This window comes from Rhinolophus sinicus, linkage group LG06 (assembly GCF_036562045.2).
Source record: "Rhinolophus sinicus isolate RSC01 linkage group LG06, ASM3656204v1, whole genome shotgun sequence".
Lineage (NCBI taxonomy): Eukaryota > Metazoa > Chordata > Mammalia > Chiroptera > Rhinolophidae > Rhinolophus > Rhinolophus sinicus.
The window spans coordinates 158,944,169-158,961,822 of NC_133756.1; the positions used below are offsets into that span (position 1 = coordinate 158,944,169).

The window sequence follows — 17,654 nt, forward strand, 5'->3', positions numbered from 1 at the left end:
GAAGTTAATGGGCGGCATCATCAGAACCACAGAGTTTCGGTATAAATAAAGAGTTCTTCTTGGAAGATTCTTGCATGTAGGGTTCTCGAAATTACAGAATGCAAGAATTTCCATAAGCCCTAGCTCCTCCCATAGGCTATTCCGCCTGACAATGTTTGCTTAAAATTTCAGTTAGTCTTTATCATTCCCCCTTTTTGATCGAGATCTTTCTCTGAAAGCATCGCTGATCAGCAGTCAGATCATCCGACCTCAGCCTTTTTGTCTCTTGATGTGGCCTCTAACATTAGACGGAAAGTGCATGGATTGGGAACAGCTTGTGTCCAGGGTAAACAGGAAACAGATGCAGAGTTTAGTAAGAGGACTACTTTAAAATAGAATTAAAACAACATAATAATCTAGTCTATATGGTGAATTTAAATTAGGAGCTCAAAACAGATAATGAAACAGAGGCCATTATTATCTTAGATCAAAGTTCTTTTTTTTCCATTAAATTTATTGGGGTGACATTGGTTACTAAAGTTATATAGGTTTCAAGTGTACATTTATAGAATACATCACCTATATATTGCATTGTATGTTCACCGCAGAATCAGTTCTCTTTCCAGCACCATGTAGTTGACCCCCTTTCGTCTCTTCTACCAACCCCCTCACCCTAACCATCTGGTAACCACTAAACTATTGTCTGTGTCTATGAGTTTTTGTTTCTTTCTTTGTTTGTCTTGTTCGTTTGTTGCTTTCAGGGTTTTGTGTGTTTTTTAGAGAATTTTTTTTTATTTAAGATTTTATTGGGGAAGGGAACAGGACTTTATTGGGGAACACTGTGTACCTCCAGGCCCTTTTTCCAAGTCAAGTTGTTGTCCTTTCAATCTGAATTGTGGAGGGTGCCGTTCAGCTTCAAGTTGTTGTCCTTTCAGTCTTAGTTGTGGAGGGCGCAGCTCAGCTCCAGGTCCAGTTGCTGTTGTTAGTTGCAGGGGGCGCAGCCCACCATCCCTTGCCGAAATCAAACCAGCAACCTTGTGGTTGAGAAGACACGCTCCAACCAACTGAGCCATCCGGGAGCTCAGCAGCAGCTCAGCTCAAGGTGCCGTGTTCAATCTTAGTTGCAGGGGGCACTGCCCACCATCCCTTATGGGACTCGAGGAATTGAACTGGCAACCTTGTGGTTGAAAGCCCACTGGCCCATGTGGGAATCGAACCGGCAGCCTTCGGAGTCAGGAGCATGGAGCTCTAACTGCCTGAGCCACCGGGCCGGCACCTGCTTTCAGTTTTATACCCCACATATGAGTGAAGTCACATAGTTCTCAACTTTTCCTGTCTAACTTATTTCATTTAGCATGATAATCTCAAGATCCATTCATGTTGTTGCAAATGGCAGTATTTCATCTTTTCTTATGACCAAGTAATATTCCATTGCATATATGTAGCACATCTTTATCCAATCGTCTATCGCAGGACACTTTGGTTGTTTCTATGTCTCGGCCACCATGAATATGCTGCAGTAAACATAGGGATACATATATCTTTACAGATAAATGTTTTCAGATTATTTGAATAGATACCCAGAAGGGAATTCCTGGGTCGTGTGGTAATTCTATTCTTAATTTTTTGAGGAATCTCTGTACTATTTTCCATAGCGGCTGTATAAGTTTACATTCCTACCAGCAGTCTATGAGGGTTCTTTTCCTGCACACCCTTTCTAACACTTGTTATTACTTGTCTTGTTGATAATAGCCATTCTAACAGATGTGAGATGGTATCTCATTACGGTTTAGATTTGCATTTCCCTAATAGCTAGTGATGTGGAGCATTTTTTTTCATATATCTGTTGGAGGTTGTATGTCTTCTTGGGAGAAGTGTCTGTTCAGGTCCTCTGCCCATTTTTTAATTGGATTGTTTGTTTTTTTTGTTATTGGGTTGTACAAGTTCTTTACATATTTTGGATATTAGCACTTTATTTTTGTATGTAAATATCTTCTCCCATTCAGTCAGTTGCCTCTTTGTTTTGCTGATGGTTTCTTTTGCTGTGCAGAAGCTTTTTAGTTTGATATAGTCCCATTCATTTGTTTTGTTTTTACTTCCCTTGCTTTTGAGGTCAAATTCATAAAATCCTCTCTGAGTCCTAGGTCCATGAGTTTAGTAGCTATGCTTTCTTCTATGCACTTTATTGTTTCGGATCTTATGTTTAGGTATTTGATTCATTTTGAGTTAATTTTGGTACATGGTAACAGAAGCAGTCTAGCTTCATTCTTTTGCACGTGACTTTACAATTTTCCCAGCACCACCATATTAAAGAGGTTTTCTTTTCTCCATTGTATGTTTTTGGCTTCTTTGTCGAAAATTATCTGCCCATATGTATGTGGGTTTATTTCTGGGTTTTTGATTCTATTCCATTGGTCTATGTGGTTGTTTTTCTGCCAATACCATGCTGTTTTGATTATTGTCACTTTGTAGTATAAATTGAAGTCAGGGAGTGTGATACCTCTAAGCTTGTTCTTTTTTCTTAGGATTGCTTTGGCTATTCAGGATCTTTTGTGATTCCATACAAATATGATGATTTTTTTGTCCTATTTCTTTCAAAAATGCCTGTCATGCAGGGACTCTGGTACCCCTCTCCACATAAGAATGCAGGATATGGTGAGGCCAAAAAGGAACACCCATGGAGCCATAGATAGGGGAGTCATACCACTATATTTTCGATGGCGCCTGGGTTGGAGACACAGGAAGCAGGAGACACACGATCCGCAACCTGCCGTCTACTTCTCTGTCAACCAACCCCACTTGTTAGCTGCAATCTGTGCTTGCCAGCTTAGCCACAGCAATTATATCAGTGGCTAATGGCTAACTGGTTACAGCTGATGGCCACCCAGCCACAGTGGATGGCCATCTGATTACAGCTGATGGCTGTCTAATAACCGAGCGAGCACCTTTCAACGTCAGGCCGAGAGCCTTGAAACTGCTCTCTAGGACTCTGTCTCCACAATGCCATTGGAATTTTGATGGGGATTACATTAAATCTGTATATTACTTTAGGTGTATGGCCTTTTTAACTATGTTGATTCTTCCAGTCCATGATCATGGAATCTTTCCATTTCTTTGTGTCTTATACTCTTCAGTGTATAGATCCTTCCCATACTTTGTTAAGTTTATTCCTAGGTATTTTATTCTTTTTGTTGCAATTACAAAGGGAATTGTTCTCATTTCTTTTTCTGACATTTCATTGTTAGTATATAGGAATGCAATAGGTTTTCTACTTTGATTTTGTATCCTGCAACTTTACTGTATTTGTTTATTCCCAACAGTTTTTTTGGTAGTCTTTAGGGTTTTCTATATAAAGAATCATATTATCTGCAAAAAGTGACGTTTTATCTTCTTCATTCCCAGTATGGATGCTTTTTATTTCTTTCTCTTGCCTGATTGCTTTGGCTAGGACTTCACTTCTACATCAAATAACAGTAGTTTCAGGGGCCATCCCTGTCTTGTTTCCTGATTTGAAAGGAAAAGCTTTCAGTTTTTCACCATTAAGTATGATATTAAGATGAGTGGTGTGATAAAAATGGCAGCGTGAGGTGAGCCTCTTGAACTATCCCCTGGAATTTACAACAAATTGAAAAACAATAACTCCCCTAAGGACTCACTGTGCAGCAGACAGGTAAGACAAAAAGGCGCACTACTGAAATCACCTAAAGGTGGGCAAGTTGCATGCGGAGGAGAGGGGAGGGAAGGGGGAGGTGAGGAGACGGAGCCCCGCGGGCGCAAGACAAAGACCAGAGCTCGGAGCTCTGAGCTCCCTGCATTCCGAAACTACCGCAGCTGCAGGAGAGGGAAGAACTCATACTGCTAGGGCTCCGCTTATGGCCCACAGGGCTGAGGGGACAGGATATAACCCTGCTAAACCCAACACTTATGGCAGAGACCTTGGAGCAAAGACTGAGGGAAGAAAGCTGAAAATGGTGCTTTGAGCCCTCACTGCCAAGCAGAGAATGGAAGCCTTAGGCACTGAGACTAGCCGCCCCCTCTCTACCCTCCCAGCCCCCACCTGCCCGATGCTAGAAGCGGAACAGTAGCAGTGTCAGATCAAAGGAACAGAATATTTGCACTTCTGAGAACTGTGGGGCGCAGACACAAATTCACAACACAACTAGTTCTGGAAAAGGGGAGGGAGCTGTGGAAGCAGGATTGGCTGTGGTGGTGGTCGCCACCATTGCTCTGGGCCACCTCTCACAATCCACCCTGCCCCGGTCCCCACCTATCTGGGTGAATCCCTGCAGGAGTAAACAGAGCTGCTGAAATGCACAGGCTCTGAATCTGGTGCAGGGAGAGTTTCGGAACTTCAGAAGCTCTCTTCTGAACTCTTCTTTGGAACTTCAGAAACTCTACCTCCCCCCACAGAGGTGGCACCATATGACCCAGGCAAACTGTTCACAGAGGAGAAGCACCTCTTCCAGGGAATACCCGCATTGTGTGAAAAACTGGAATTGTGCAGAGAAAACGTAACACAACAGTGTGAGAGAGAATAAAAGGCTGCATTCAGAGAGAAAATAAAACATTCTTCCAACACCTACTGGAAAACAAAAGAAAGCCCTCTTTCTATCAACCTGTTGCAGAACCCACTCCTGTAGATGTCTAGGAAGAGAAATAATAAATCAAAATGGCCATGAATAACCAAACTTTCTTTCAGAAAGAAAGTGAAAAGTCTCCAGAAAATGAACTTAAAGATATGGAAATATGTGACTTAAATAACAGAAAAGTCAAGATTGCAGTTCTTAAAAAAATCAATGAGATGCAAGAAACCACAGACAGGAAGTTTAATGAACTCAGAACACAATCAAAGAACAAAATGAACACTTTACCAAAGAGATTGAAATTTAAAAAAATAACCAAATGGAATTTCAGGAGATTAAGAACTGAAAAGAAACAAGGAATGAAATAACCAGCTTAGGTAGTAGAGTGACCAGATGGAATAAAGAATCAGTGACATCGAAGATAGAAACCTGGAAATGACATGGATGGAAGAAGAAAGAGATTTGAGACTTAAAAGAAATGAAAGAACTCTACAGGCACTTTCTGACTCCAACAGAAAGAGCAATATAAGAATAATGGGCATACCAGAAGGAGAAGAAAGAGAGAAGGGAACAGAGAGTATATTCAAACAAATAGTCGATGAGAACTTCCCAAACTTGTGGACAGAACGGGATCCTCGAATCCAAGAAGGAAATAGAACACCTAATTACCTCAACCCCAACAGGCCTGCTCCAAGACACATTATATTGAAGCTGTCAAAAATCAACGACAAAGAAAGACTCCTAAAGGCAGCCAGGGAAAAGAAGATGGTACCCTACAAAGGAAAGCCTATTAGAATATCAACAGATTTTTCAGCCAGGAGGGAGTGGAACCAAATATTCAAACTATTGAAGAGAGAGATTATGAGCCAAGAATAATATATCAAACAAGATATCCTTTAGATATGAAGGAGGAATAAAGACCTTTCTAGACACACAGAAACTGAGGGAATTTTGTAACACATGATCTGCACTATAAGAAATACTAAAGGAGGCTATTCGACCACCATCAACAGGGACAATTTGTGGCAATGAAAACATAAAAAGGGGGAGAGTAAAGGCCTGAACTGTAATATGAGAATGGAGAAAGCATGCTGAAGAAAATGGAATACTCTAAATATCAAACTTTCTTTTACATAAACTTAATGGTAAGCACCCAAAAAAAAATCCAAAACCGAAATATATACTGTAATAAAAGAAGAAACAGAGGGAAAAATCATAGAATACCACCACACAGAAAAAACAGATAACAACAAAAAGGCAAAGAAACAATGGAGACACAGCCTTACCAGAAAACTAAAGCTAGAATGACAGGAAATCCTCACATATCAATAATCACCCTAAATGTAAATGGACTGAATTCACCAATAAAAAGGCAGACAGTAACAGATTAGATCAAAAAACTAAACCCAACCATATGAGACACATCTCAGCTACAAGGACAAGCATAGACTCAAAGTGAAAGGGTGGAAATTGACACTTCAAGCAAATGGTATCCAGAGAAAATCAGATGTAGCCATACTGATATCAGATGAAACAGACTTCAGGGTGAAAAAGATAACAAGAGACAAAGATGGACATTTCATTATGGTAAAGGGGACTATACAACAAGAAGACATAACAGTCATCAATATTTATGCCCCCAATCAGGGAGCACCGAAATATACCAAGCAACTACTAACAGAACTAAAGGGAGAAATTGACCAAAACACAATTATACTAGGGGACCTAAATACATCATTGAAAGCTATGGATAGATCATCCAAACAGAAAATAAATGACAAAATAGCAGCCCTAAATGACACATTAGATGAAATGGACATAATGGACATTTATAGAGCACTTCATCCTAGAACATCAGACTATAAGTTTGTTTCTAGTGTACATGGAACATTCTCAAGGATAGACCATGTACTGAGACAAAAAGTAGCCTCAGCAAATTTAAGAAGATTGAAATCATACCAAGCATATTCTCTGATCACAAGGCCTTGAAATTGGATATTCACTGCAAACGGAAAGCAGAAAAAAATCACATATACGTGGAGATTAAACAACATACTTTTAAAGAATGACCAGGCCAAAGAAGAAATAACAGGCGAGATCAAAAGATACATAGAGGGCCAGACTGGTGGCTCAGGCGGTTAGAGCTCCATACTACTAACTCTGAAGGCTGCCGGTTCGATTCCCACATGGCCACTGAGCTCTCAACCACAAGGTTGCCAATTCAATTCCTTTACTCCTGCAAGGGAGGGTGGGCAGCGCCCACTGCAACTAAAATTGAACATGGCACCTTGAGCTGAGCTGCCTCTGAGCTCCTGGATGGCTCAGTTGGTTGGAGCGTATCCTCTCAACCACAAGTTGCCAGTTCGATTCCTCGACTCCCACAAGGGAAGATGGGCTGCACCCCCTGCAACTAGCAACACGACCTGGAGCTGAAGCTGAGCTGTGTCCTCCACAGCTAAGACTGAAAGGACAACAACTTGAAGCTGAACAGAACCCTCCACAACTAAGATTGAAAGGACAACAACTTGATTTGGGGAAAAAAGTACTGGAAGTACACACTGTTCCCCAATAGAGTCCTGTTCCCCTACCCCAATAATAATCTAAAAAAAAAAAAAAAAAAAACATACATAGAAACAAATGAGAATGAAAATACATCCTACCAAAATTTTGGGGATGCAGCAAAAGCATTTTAAGAGGGAAATTTATATCATTACAGGCCTAGCTCAAGAAACAAGAAAAGTCCCAAATAAATAACCTCATGTTACACCTTAAAGAACTAGAAAAAGAAGAACAAATGAAACCCAAGGTCAGCAGAAGAAAGGAAATAATAAAAATCAGAGCAGAACTAAATGAAATAGAGAACAAAAAGACAATAGAAAAAATTAATGTGACAAAGAGCTCATTCTTTGAAAAGATTAATAAAAAATTGACAAACCCTTGGCTAGACTCACTAAGATAAAAAGAGAAAAGACACTAATAAACGAAATCGGAAATGAAAGAGGGGAAGTTATCACGGATGCCACAGAAATACAAAGGATCATCCAAGAACGCTACGAAGGACTATATGCCACCAAATTCAATAACCTAGAAGAAATGGACAAGTTCTTAGAACCATATAGCCTTCCTAGGCTGAACCATGAAGAACTGGAAAATCTAAATAGACTGATTACCAGTAAGGAAATTGATTCAGTCAACCAAAATCTTCCCAAAGCAAAAGTCTGGGACCATATGGCTTCACTAGTGAATTCTACCAAACCTTCAAAGAGGATCTAATACTAGTCCTGCTCAAACTCTTCAAAAAATTTGAAGAAGAGACACTACTCCCTAACTCATTTTATGAGGCCAACAACACGCTGTTACCAAAACCTGGTAAGGATAACACAAAAAAAGAAAACTACAGACCAATATCTCTGATGAATACAGATGCAAAAATCCTAAACAAAATTCTAGCAAATCGAATGCAACAATACATTAAAAAGATTATTCATCACAACCAAGTGGGGTTCATCCCAGGGGCACAAGGATGGTTCAACATCTGCAAATCCATCAATGTGATACATCACATAAACAAAATAAAGGACAAAAATCATATGATTATATCAATTGATGTAGAAAAAGCATTTGACAAGATACAACATCCATTCATGATTAAAACAGTTAATAAAATAGGTATAGGAGGAAAATACCTTGACATAATAAAGGCCATATATGACAAACCCTCAGCTAATATCATAATTAACAGTGAAAAACTGAAGACCTTTGCTCCAGGTTCAGGAACACGACAGGGCTGTCCCCTGACACCTGTGCTTTTCATCATAGTGTTGAAAGTCCTCGCCAGAGCAATCAGGCAAGACAAAGAAAGAAAAGCATCCAAATTGGGAATGAAGAAGTTAAATTGTCACTCTTTGCAGATGACATGATGCTATATATAGAAAACCCTAAAGATTCCACCAAAAAGCTATTAGAAACAATCAACGATTACAGTCAAGTTGCTGGCTACAAAATCAAAGTAAAAAAGTCCATTACATTCCTATATACTAACAATGAAATCTCAGAAAAAGAAAAAAAAAAATTCCTTTTGCAATTGCAATAAAAAGCATACAATACCTAGAAATAAACTTAACCAAGGATGTGAAAGACCTATATGCTGAAAAGTATAAGACATTTTTAAAGAAATTGAAGAAGACACGAAGAAATGGGAAGACATTCCATGCTCATGGATTGGAGAATCAACATAGTAAAAACGGCCGTATTACACAAAGCAATATACAGATTTAATGCAATCCGCATCAAAATCCCAATGGCATTTTTTAAAGAAATAGAACAAAAAAACATCATATTTTTATGGAACCACAAAAGACCCCGAATTGCCAAAACAATCTTAAGAGAAAAGAACAATGCTGGAGGTATCACACTTCCTGACTTTGCTTGTACTACAGGGCTACAATAATCAAAACAGCATGGTATTGGCAGAAAAACAGACACGTAGACCAATGGAATAGAATTAAGAACCCAGACATAAACCCACATAAATATGGACAGATAATTTTTGACAAACAAGCCAAAAACATACAATGGAGAAAAGACAGCCTCTTCAATAAATGGTGCTGGGAGAATTGGAAAGCCACGTGCAAAAGAATGAAACTGGACTGCTATCTGTCACCATATACCAAAATTAATTCAAAATGGATCAAAGATTTAAACATGAGACCTGAAACAATAAACTGCATAGAAGAAAACATAGGTACTAGACTTATGGACCTTGGGTTCAAAGAGCATTTTATGAATTTGACTCCAAAGGTAAGGGAAGTAAAAGCTAAAATAAATGAATGGGACTATATGAAACTTAAAAGCTTCTGCATAGCAAAAGAAACCATCGAAAAAATAAAGAGGCCACCAACTGAATGGGAGAACATTTTTGCAAACGGTGCCTCCGATAAGGGGCTAATATTCAAAATATACAAGGAACTCATGCATTTCAACAACAAAAAAACAAACAATCCAACTGAAAAATGGGCAGAGGACCTGAAGAGACATTTATTCAAAGAGGACATACAAATGGCAAATAGACATATGAAAAAAATGCTCAACATCACTAATCATCAGAGAAATGCAAACAAAAACCACAATGAGACATCACCTCACACCAGTTAGAAAGGGTTTCATCAACAAGACAAATAATAACAAGTGTTGGAGAGGCTGTGGAGAAAAAGGAACCCTCATACACTGTTGGTGGGAATGCAGATTGGTGCAGCCGCTTTGGAAGGCAGTGTGGAGTTTCCTCAAAAAATTACGAATAGAATTAACTTATGACCCAGCAATCCCTCTCCTGGGTATCTACCAAAAAAATCTGAAAACATTTATCCAAAAAGACACGTGTGCTCCAGTATTCATTACAGCTTTATTTACGGTGGCCAAGACCTGGAAACAACCAAAATGTCCTTCGATAGATGAATGGAAAAAGAAGTTGTGGTATATATACACAATGGAATACTATTCGGCGGTACGAAAAGTTGAAATAGGACCATTTGTGACAACATGGATGGATCTTGAGTTTATAATGCTAAGTGAAATAAGTCAGACACAAAAAGTAGAGAAGCATATGATTTCACTGATATGTGGTAAAAAAACGAAAACAACAAAAGAACAAGACAAACCACCGAAAGAACAGAAACTCATAGACAATAGTTTAGTGGTTACCAGTAAACTAAGTAACCACTTAGTTTGGGGGGTAAGGGAGGAGGGGGAACGGGGCTCTAGAAGAGGGCAAACAGGATCTAATATATGGTGATGGAAAGAGAACTGACTCTGAGTGGTGAACACACAATGTGAGATATAGATAATGTACTACAGAATTGTACACCTGAAATCTATGTAACTATAGTAACAATTGTCGCCCCAATAAATTTTAATTTAAAGAAAAAAAAGGCTGTAACAAGAGACAAAGAAGGACCCAGTAACCCCACTTCTAGGCATTTATCTGAAAACACTGCTTTGAGGGGACATGTGCATCCATATATTCCTTGCAGCACTGTTTACAATGGCCGAGATGTGGAGTCATCCTGGGTGTCTGTCAATGGCTGAATGGATAAAGACAAGTGGTACATATGTACAGTGGAATATAGCTTGGCCAGAAAAGGGAATGGGTTCTTGCCATCTGTGGCATCATGGATGAGTGGAGTGTCAGACAGAGGAAGACAGATGCAATGTGATTTCACTTATATGTGGAATCTAAAGAACAAAACAGAAACAAACTCATAGATACAGAGAACGTTTCATGGTTGCCAAATGGGAGGGAGGGGGTTTGAGGGTGTGTGTGAAAAAGGGACGGGATTAAGAAGTACAAATCGTTTATTACAAAGTGGTCAAGGGATGTAGGGTACAGCATAAGGAATGTAGTCAATAATATTGTAATAACTATGTATGGTGTCAGATGAGGACCAGATTTGTTTTTAGTACAGTGGTACCTCGGTTTTTTAACGTAATCCGTTCTGGAAGACCGATCGAGTTCTGAAATGTTTGAAAACAGCCGACAGCTAGGCCTCAGGATCTTGCACTCAGTGGAAGCTGCGTGACATGTTCAACTTCCGAGGCGTGTTCCAAAACCCCAGCATTTACTTCCGGGTTTATGGCATTCGTAAACCAAAATGTTCGTCAACGGAGACGTTCAAAAACCGAGGCACTACTGTATATTTATTTATTTATTTTAATTTTTTAAAAGATATTTATTAAAATATAGCTAACATACAATATTATACTAGTTTCAGATGTACACTATAGTTATTCAACATTCATATACATAAAGAAGTGATCGCCATGATAAGTCCAGCAAACATCCGACAACATAACCTGCTATCACAGTATTATTTATTATATTCCCTATGCTTTAGGGAATATGACTTATTTGTTTTATACCTGGAGATATGACCCTCTTATTCCCCTTCATCCTTTCCCCCCTTTTTTAAATTTTTCAATTACAGTTGACATTCAATATTATTTTATATTAGTTTCAGGTGTACAGCATAGTGGTTAGACATTTATATAATTTTTGAATTGTTCCCCCTGACTAGTCTAGTACCCACCTGGCACTGTACATACTTATTACCATATTATTGACTATATTTCCAATGCTTTACTTTACATCCCCATGACTATTTTGTAACTACCAATTTGTACTTCCTTTTTTATTATTATTATTATTAGTTTCAGGTGTACAAAACAATGTAATAGCTGGATATTTATACCCCTCACAAAGTGATAGCCCTCCTCCCCCAATCTACTGCCCTTCTGACATCTTACATTTCCACTGTCTCTATTCCTTATGCTGTACTCCACTTCCTGCATATATATGTATGTATATATATATATATGTGTATGTGTGTGTATGTGTATATACATATATATGTATATATATACATATATAATAAATTATAGTTGACATTCATTATTATTCAGCTTCAGCTTCAGGTGTACACTGCAGTGGTCAGGCACCTACACCATCCATGAAGTGGTCTCCCTAATAAGAGAAGTGTCCATCAGATACTCTACAAAATCTTTACAACATTATTGGTTATATTCAGATAGGGACTAGATTTGTTGGAATGATAGATGGGAAGAGGTTTAGGGGTCAGGGTGAAAAAGGTGAAGGGATTAAGAAGTACAAATTGGTAGTTACAAAACAGTCATGGGGATGTAAGTAAAGCACGGGGAATATAGTCAATGATATGGCAATAACTGTGTATAATGCCAGGTGGGTACTAGACCAGTCAGTACCCACTTCTTAAATTATATAAATATCTAACCACTATGTTATACACCTGAAATTAATATAAAATAATATTGAAAAAATAAATGATAAAAAAAGAGAAGCTTTGAAATTGAAAAAAAAAAACCTTCATATTTTGCCATGGTCGCTCACAATTGTGAAAGCATTCACTGGGCACAGAGAGGTAGAAGACAGAAAACTTATTTAAGAAGAGAAATACTGGCAGAAGAGTTGTCAGGGCAGAGTCCAGAGTAGATAACTGTGCTGAGTTTCTGGTTAGCGGGGTTTTACATTTTTCTATGCAGGATGTACAGTACTTGTCTTGTTGCAGGGGTCGCCACTACAGTTGGCTTCTTCTAAGAACCATTCTGTTCCCACAGCCAGCTGAGGGAGTCGGAACCAAGAAGTTAATTTTTAAGCTCGTCCTGTTAACTCTTCACCTGTCTCATCATTTTATATGATGTCACTTAAAGTGAAATGTAGAAAACAGACAAATCGACAAAAAGTAGATTTGTGGTTGCTTAGGACTAAGAGTGGGGCAGACATGAGGGACTCGCAGGGTGATAACTAAAAAATATGAGGTTTCTTTTGAGGTCATGAGAACGTTGCAAAACTGTTGTGCTGCTAGTTACACATATCAGTGAATATACTAAACACTTAAATTTTACACAGTAAAAATAAAGACTACTTGCTAGCACGAGAAAGGACTCTAGAAATATCTGTGAGGCAAAACTATGAACCAAATCCCAGACCTAGTGAGACACTTTTCAGCCTGTAGCAATGCAAACAGCTGCTCAAGTGCTTGTAGGGGAAACCAGTCAAGAAGGATGTGTCAAGAGTCAGCTCCTGCACGTGAAACCATAAGAGGAGCAGCTGAGGGGAGAGGCAAAGACCTGGGCTGCGGAAACAACCTGACAATTTTTAACCTGAAATTGACCTCAGAAACTGGAGTCTAGTGTGCAGCTGAAAAGGAACAAGCTATTAGGTTGGTGCAAAGGTAATTACAGTTTTTGCAATTGTTTATAACCTTTAAACCGCAATTACTTTTGCAGAGTTAGCTGACTAGCAGCTGATGAGACGGGGCTATTACGGGAAATCAGGCAATTCTGGGAAAGCACACTGCAGGTTCCAGAGTGGAACTCACTCTACATCAGCTGATCCTGGGAGGGATTTATTGCAGTCAAAACAAAACCAGGGCTCTCTCGCCTGGGGAAACATTTCCTTATCTAGACAGGGCCCAACCTCACATTAACCTCTGCCACCTGCCGCAGTGGACAGTAGCCAGGCCTTGCCTTAATTAGACTTTTAATTTCAGAGTGAATAGTCCCCTCCTGCTTCCTAGATGGAAACCATCTCTTGGACAGCCCTGCCCTCGCTGACAGAGAAGAAAATGGGCGGGAGTGCTGGCCCCACTGACCCTCCAGCCCTCCTCCTCCCACAGTTCTTTGCTCCTGCTCCAAGCCAGGCATTTGCTGGATCCTGGAGCTGAGGGAGGAAGAGCACACAGGACCCTCCCTGACCAGAGATGAGGGAGGACGAGCACACAGGACCCTCCCCGACCACACATGAGGGAGGATGAACACACAGGACCCTCTCTGACCAGAGCTCCAAGCCCAGAGGGGGTGCAGAGAGCACAGGGAATCACAGCACTACATGACCCAAGTCAGCAGAGGTGGAGGTCCTTGGGGCCTGGGGACCCAGGGTGGCAGCTGGACTTTCAGGGCAGCTTCTCAGAGGAGGGGTGTCTGATGGGCAGAAGAGGAGGATGGGTGTGGGAAGGTGGTCGGGGACAGACAGAGGCAGTCACACGGAGGCGCAGAGCAAGAACGAGCTCCCAGGGAGGGAAAGGGCAGGTCACTGAGTCAGCCTGGGGGGCAGAGTGCAGTGGGGGGAGAGGAGGGTGGGGAAGGGCCTGGCATGAGGGGCCGGCCAGCTGCCCAAGGCCATGCCTGCGCCCTGAGGCCAGAGGAAGGTCATGGCCAGGTGGGCCCTTTGGGAAAGCACAGTGGGTCTTGGGGAGACTGGACTTGGAGTGGTGGGGACAGGAGGCAGAGGGACAGTCAGGAGGCCGTGGGGATCACAGAGGAAGGGACTGGGCTGCCCTGAACCAAGTCAGTGGCAGGAGATGGACGCCAAAGTGAATTGGGAATAACTTCCAGGGTCAACGTCAGTTGTTGAATTTGGCATGAGAAAGAGGACAAAGGGACGCTGACCCTTGGTCTCAGGTCTCAGACTGGACGGCCTGGGAGGAGGGCTGGAGGGGCTTGTCATTTGCTCAGGTCAGGCACAAAGAGGAAGAACAACTGCTCAAATCACGAAGCTGTGGTGCCAGGGGTGGGGACATTAGGGAGCAGGAAGGAGGTTGGGAAGGGGCAGAAGGCAGGGATGAATGAGGACAGGGCGTCGTGACAGAGAACACCAAGCTTGGCCCCTTCCAGCTGAGTGTTCTTGGGCAAATCTCTCTACCTCTCTGAGCCTCAGTTGCCCCACAGAGCAATTGGGTGGTGCTTCCTTCCCCCTGGGGTGGTGTGAAGGTTGCAGTTATGGTAGGAAAAGTGCCAGCAGAGCCCTGTGTGAGTGTGGCAGCCCCCCCCCCCATACACAACCCAGTGCAGGAAGCTGGGTGTCCCCACAAGGGCTCCCTTGAAGGCGCAGGTCCCATCAGGCTGCTGTCGGTTTCTGTCTCTCAGGTGGGCATCTCCGTAGGTGGGTGTCGGGACTGGAGGGGGCAGAGTGAGAGGAGGTGCCTGCTGCAGCCATGGACAGCCAGGGCAAGAGGCGTGATGGGCACCTGAGGGTCAGAAGGGCAGAGACACTCAAGACACACCTGTCTGACGTTGCTGTGGTGGGTCTGGGGACTTTCCATGCCAGCTGCTGTGTCAGCAAGCTCAGTGCACGTGCACAGGGAACTCCTGTGCACATCTGCATTCTAGTGTGTGCACACACACAGCATACATATGCACAATACACACACAGAACACACATACACAACTTACAGACGTTGTCACACAACACACATACATGCAGCATACACATACACATACAACACACATATACGCAACATACAGAGACACACAACACACACACAGAAACACACCATATACACACTGGACAATTCTCCACTCTCCCAATGTACAAGATCATTTTTCCAGGCAACCAGTTAACTGGCTTCCAGGTCCCCATGGAGCAACCTCTAAAAGCTACAACAGGCTGAAGACCCCACTGGGGTCAGGATTTCTTCCCCCACCAGGCTCTTACCAGGTGATTAACCTCAGCAAGGGGTCCCCAGGCCAAGCTGCAGCTTCCTAGGCAGGGTCCCTGCTGTTGCCTAGAAGCCTGTCTACACCTTTGTGGCCTTTTCTGTTGCAGTTTTTGTGAAGAACTGAAGCCTGGTGACCTGATGGAGATTTTCCGCATTGGCTGTTCGCACTGGGCCCTGTCTGTGGGTTATGTGATCCATCTGGCTCCTCCAAGTAAGGGTTGTTGAAAGCATAATTTTTAAGAGATTTGTTGACATCATAAGAACAATCAAAACTGAAACCCCACCAAGAGACACCTGAGTTGGTTTCTCCCAGAGCAGTAATCTCAGTGGGGTCCCACAGGTCCTGACAAAGCAAGGGGAGAGGTTCACGGGCTCCCCCAGTGAAGCCTGGCTGCTGGAGCATTCTCTCTCCAGCTCAAAAGCACTTTACCCGGCTATGCAGAGTCTGATTTGACAAAGCAGCCAAGTCTCTGAGTGTCTGTGGTCTCGTACAGGAGAATGTTTGTCAGCGCTATGTCTTTTGCACTCATGATTTCAGAGAACTAGGTTTCTTGGAAGTATTTACTTAATGTTCCTTTACAGGAGCAGCTCTCACAGGCTTATACATAAAAAAGAAAAAGTCTCATGCAAATGCATATGACTGCCTATGAATGAGTTATTTAACTCATTGATAGCAAAAGAAGGAGGATGACAAAGCCAGTTAAAAGGAGAATGCAGGACACAGATGTATGTATAGTCAATGAAAGAAAAAATACGCTGGCATAAGACTGCTAACCGAGATGCAAACTGGCTCATGTCCTACAGAGCAATGGCGCCATGACCTTCTCCACCAAGCGTTTGCACTGTCACTGGACAAAAATCGTCATCACAATGAGAATAATATATTTGCAACTTAGCAGTACATGGTGCACAGTGGACCCTGTGGCCATGCTTTCCCAAAGCCTCCCCTCAGCTTCTGCCACAACCTTCCCTCTGCAGGGATAGAACCCAGGTCAAAGCAGACCACCAAGCCAGCCTCACTCTTGCCCCCAGAGCTCTGGCCCCAGGAAGCCAGACACAAACCCTCTTCCCTACCCACTGCAAGTCAAGAACAAATGGCCCCACCCAGAAAGCTCACGCCAAAGGATTCCATCAGTCCACAAGCCCAGACAAGCCCACCACTAAGAAGTGGTCATAACTTCTGTTTCCCTGGGGAGGGCAGGAGAATGAATGTAGCCTCCAGGCCCTTGGCTGGGGTAGGCGGAAGGGAGGAACCTTCTTGGAATTGCTGTGGACTCTGAACATGGGTTGCTCACTTGCAGGCGGAAAACATTGTGATGACTACAGAGATTTCCATGGTAGCTCTGGCTGTCTTGGGACACTGTTTCGGCGTGGCTATCCCAAAGGCAAAAGCAGTGACAGCCTGAAGGAGCCACAAAATCCTGCGTTAGAATCAGCTGTGAAGTTGGCCTCCCACAGCTCCTCTGTCTGCTCACCCACAATCCCCTCCAAGTGAAAGTGCCTCTGTGGTAAGGTTTCAAGCATATGACTGGCTCCATAGGACAGAGCTGATTGGCCTAGTGAGGTCACCTAACCCAACAGCAGCCAATCAGTAGGCTGAGCTAGGATGTGGTGAGCTGAGCCAATCAGATTCTCTCTCAGGAACTTGAACTGGGAGCCAGAGAGCCACAGGCCTGGGGGAGAGGTACTGCTGAGCTGATTGGGAAGGAAAAGCCACGGGGAGGGGGTGTGGTCACAGATGAGGGGTCAGGGCAAGCCCAAGGTGAGGAAGCAGGAGTGCTGGGGGGTGGAAACGACAAGGCCGAGGAGGGACGTGCAGAGCAGGAGATAATGATACTAACTGCTCCTGGAACCAAGAGAACAGAGAGTAACAAGACAAACGGGGAGCCTCAGTCAGTGGTGGCTGGGTCACATTCATGGTGGAGAATCTCCTACACAATTCCAGCCTCTGAGGTCCCAGGCCTTGGTAGGACAACGGGTCCTGTTCTTGTCCACGTGTGTCTCCCTGCCCCTTGTGTATCCTCACACGATAAAAAGAATATAGCCCTCTAAGAGGAAACCCAAG

General features: G+C 42.5%; 1 long non-coding RNA gene across 1 annotated transcript; it reads left to right on the forward strand.

The window, feature by feature from the left end:
• The first annotated feature begins 13,150 nt into the window (after positions 1-13,150).
• On the forward strand, positions 13,151-17,397 carry LOC141572280 (uncharacterized). The gene is made up of 3 exons (XR_012497617.1): positions 13,151-13,324; positions 15,697-15,800; positions 16,891-17,397. It is a non-coding gene; the product is annotated as an uncharacterized LOC141572280 (long non-coding RNA).
• The last annotated feature ends 257 nt before the right edge of the window (positions 17,398-17,654 follow it).